This window comes from Podarcis vaucheri (assembly GCF_965113315.1).
Source record: "Podarcis vaucheri genome assembly, chromosome: 4".
NCBI lineage: Eukaryota > Metazoa > Chordata > Lepidosauria > Squamata > Lacertidae > Podarcis > Podarcis vaucheri.
The window spans coordinates 46,095,650-46,100,164 of record NC_138762.1 but is presented as its reverse complement, the minus strand read 5'-3'; positions in this window follow the sequence as shown (position 1 = coordinate 46,100,164).

The window sequence follows — 4,515 nt, the reverse complement described above, 5'->3', positions numbered from 1 at the left end:
ACAGAATTTTTTAAACGTTGGGGTGGGGGTGCATTTATATTGGAAAAGCAGAAAACTGAGCTGAATGAAATCCATTAGGCTCCATTTGTGGCTAGAGTGGACACTGAAGAGGTGAGACACAGAGGGAAAATTGCAATATTTTGGGAGCCCTTTTTTCTCCCACTGGATGAATAGCTAATTAATCACTTCCTCGGATACTGTATTGGGGGGGGGGATGGGTTGCTGTATGTAAATCTGGACATAAAGTTCCTAATACTGAAAACCTAAAAGAAAATGCATAATACTCTATAGAGTGATCACAGAATAGAAGCAGAAGATACACATACAATGATAATTCCAGGGGGTATGACTTTATTTACCCAATTGTTGCTTGATAGTGAGTTGAATGTCCCTGGGCATTTGCTACATATTTTCTTAGAGCATCTGACCAGCATCAGTCAAGTAGTTATCAAGAAGCAATCGTTTACAGATAACCGTGTTTATTGTCTTGTATTTATCACAGAGTATAGCAATAAAGTGTCATCTGAAAGTGCCCTAAGTAGCTGCAAGAAAATTGCTAGGGAAGGAAGTGCTTTAACCCAGTGAAAAATTCAACACCTCGCACCTCCGGAAAGAAAACAGTGTCAAAAGAAGAATCCAAGGAGTGCAAAACAAAACGGTGCTTTAGCAGTGGGGAGTGCCATTCTGCCATCTCTGGTTCAGAAGGCTGAATGAGGACTGTTCTCCCAAAGGAAAATGTCACAGCAGCTTTCCAAATAGGAAAGGGGGAAAAAATAACCATTGACTTGGTTGTTTGTAGGAAATATTGCAGAGCGCACCTTTCCTTGGTGTTTACAGCAAAGCCTGCTGGTAAGCTTTGTTGCAGCTCAGAGGGTGGGACATTCTTGGAAGTCTCTCTTGACCTGCCATCCTGCCCTGGGAACAGGATGTGGGACACTACATGGAGCAAAAGGAGATCTAGGATACGATGCCTGTAATGAAAATGATCTTGTGGAGCATGCTGCCAACTTCACAGTATGTAGATTAAGAATTTACTTGTTTCCAACTCCTTACTGATGAATACATGAACAAGCAAATTTGATATATAGGCTGGAATTTACTTGGCCTGTACAAAAAAAGCACTGAGGTATTAGATTATGTTTACTTTTTTAAAAATCCTATTATATATTGTCTGTTCAATGCTATTTGCGCTCATTTGGATATGTGCACTAGGGGAAGTCTAAAATAAAAGGGTGATAAACTACTGATTTTGAAGTGGTGGGAAATGTCTACGAGGATCCTGAAGAGATTCATTTTATGTAACATCTTTATTAACAATCCGCAAGTGGGAGTGAAAAGCATGTTAATGAAATTTGCAGATGATAAATTAGAAGGCAAGGAGAACACAAAAAGGGTGAAGAAATTATATAAATGGGACCCAGTGAAATTGGAATGGTAGGCAGAAAATATCAAATTGAGATTCATCTTGGGGAAATGCAAACTAGTATGTATGTGAAAAGTAATCTTAAACAGACTATCAATCAGTGCAAGGTACAGTATAGTAACAATCAAAGACATCCAATAATGTTTTTGTTGATCATAAGCAATATGTCTACAGTATAATATGAAAGCTCTTCTGCTTGCACAAGTTGGAGTCTACTATTTTTAACTGAAATTACCTATCCCCAACTCAAAGCTGGTCCTGGGGGCTGGGGAACTCTATCAAACACAAGGGGAGAGGAAGCAGAAGTCTACAGTAAGCAGGAGAATTGGCACAAATCTCAAGCTTTGACTGGTGAAAGCACTTTTCTCTCAGACAAAGCTGCCATTGGAAAGAACCCAAAGTCTGCATTAGAGGCTAATTTTGCCATAGTATATTGACTAAGTTCTACCTTAACACTGTAATGAGCATGGACTTTGAACTCTCTCTCTTCCCCACAAAAATTAATAACATTGCTAACCAGAGCCAGACATTTCCCTCAGGTGCCCTCATTAGTCCTTGTTAAAGCCCTTCAGTGCTTTCTGATTGTTCTCATTGAGATTATTAAATGAATCTTTCACTTAGCTTCTGGTTATTCTTCAATTTGTTTGAAGATCTCTGCAATTAAACTTATTTCTTGAAAGTTAGATGCTTCTGTGTCATAAACAGAGAATCTGTGTGGAGCACTTTGAAGCTCACAGTATGTACTTTCGGGAATATTGCCACTCCTTCCTCCCACCCACCCTGCATGGTCGGAAAAGGAAAATTTGTTTATGGGTGAGACTACGAATTCTTGCAAGCCTTGAGTGCAACTTTTCCTTTAAAAATCTTTACTTTTTTGCAATCCATATCATTTTTTAAAAAATACAGTGGAATCACATCTTATGCAGGGTTAGATTCTTAAGTCTTCATGTAAGGTGAACATCATATATAGTCAAAATCTTCAAACTCATTCTTCCTCTTCTATCTATGAGGCATTACTTGTTTGTGAGCCTTCTCTTCTGGTTGATAGGGCCATGGTAGGCACTGACTTCTGGTTGGTAAGTGGGAGGGGGATAAAAAACAAGAAACTGGGAGGGAGACATTTCCGAGCACAATTCAAAGTGTTGGTGCTGACCCTTAAAGCCCTAAACGGCCTCAGCCCAGTATACTTGAAGGAGCATCTCCACCCCCATCGTTCAGCCCAGACACTGACACTGAGACAGAGGCACAGGAAGGGGTGTGTGGTGGGTGCAGACTGCCCTGGGTGTCATGACTGGGGGGGGGGGGTGACAAAATGGCAGGTGAGTGGGTGGAGCACCTCGCTCCTGGCGGCAGCAGAGAACAGCCCTCAGCCGTGGTGAGGCGCACCCAGCAGCAGTAGCTCTGTTGCTGAGTCATGTCTGACCCGGCTGCGGGGAGCAGGAGGAGAATGAGTGAGTGAGTAGCAGCTTCCCCGCCCCTCTCCTACCCTGAACTGTGGCGCATGGGAGGGCACCCTCCACACCGTTCCCCCCTCGGGAGTGTGCCCCTCCCCCCTCAAGAGTGCAACCGCCATGGGCAGTGCTGGCATATTTATTTATTTATGAATGAATGAATGAATGAATGAAAGAGACAAAGACAGGCAGAAGGAAAAGCCTGAAGCAGATCCTCAAACTGGTGGATAGCCTGCTAGGAGTGGGAAGGAGAAACAAGGAAAGCAAAAGTGGCAGACGTCCTGCTGTGGAGAGTTTTTTTTGTTTCCACATACATATAGCTGAATTGGCATTAAATTAAATGCACACACAATACGACTTCACTGTGTAGTGTTTTTATTTATTTATTTGAATGCATTTATATATTACTTAATATTTCAAAAATCTCTAAGCAGCATGCTGTCTAAAAAATGAACAATGCATTCCTAAACCACTTTTAAAAATGCAATCTAAGACCATTAAGACAGCAATTTAAAAAAGAAAAGAAAAGAAGATTCCTACCCGGCAGCAGAAGATTCAAACACCTAAAATAGAGCCCAACCTGATGGGTTCAGGAAAGCCTGTGCCAAAAGATAGAAGTCTTCGCAAGATGTCTGATACAATGAATGGCTGCTGCTTCACACATGGCACAGGGAAGTTGGCACATGTTGTGAAAAATATGCAGAATGCAAATAAATAAATAAATAAAAGTACCACTTGGATATAAAAATAACTATATGAACCACCTAGGTGCTCAGATTGAAGTCCAAAAGTGAGAAGTGAGAAAAAGGTATTCCTGTTCTGGGATTTAAAGAAAGCAGCGTGGTCACCTAGTACAGAGAAAAAGAAGAAAACACCTTTGAAGCTAGTGGGCTGTTTTCACTATCCTGCTCTTATCCACTCATTGCTTATTTGGGGAAAGGATGGAATTTTACCTTTCTCTTTAGGCAGCTGCTTATTTTGGCAGCCCCCCACCCCAGGAAGGTGGAAACAGGTGTGTGTGTGTGTGTTGGTTGCAGGAAGTCCAAGAATAACACAGCATATGAGATAAGGAAATGGTGATTTTCATTAGGCAGATGCTGATAGCAGCTTTCCTGTTGCTGTAACAGCTACAGGCAGCCACAGAAAGAAAGAAATGGAGAAAAGTTTATGAACTGGAATGTATTGAGAACAAATATACAAGAAATGGATATGGACCTAGAGTTCAACTGCTATCATCCACTTGAGGAGATGTTTCTGCCCAGCCAACGGTTAGAAACAATTATCAGTGTGCAAAGTAGGCAATTAAACAGGTGGCAAGCCAAACTTCTCCAAGCACCTTGTCTGTATCCTCACACTGCAACAACTGAACATCAACCAAACAAAAAAGGATGAGACTATCATTTATTTATTAAATACAAAGCTTGAGTTTAATGATGCCAGTATCTCGTGTTCTTTGGGTTGGTAGCTTTCAGCCTTTGAAATATACAAAAGCTGGGAAAGTGTGTATTTTGTTTGATGAATGTAACCTTTGCAAGACTCAAGACAGAACCAATTTATATGAGTATCATAGATACACTCATACATACACAAAGAATGCCAACTTATACTTCTGAATTACATTTTTAAGGACAAAATCTTTTG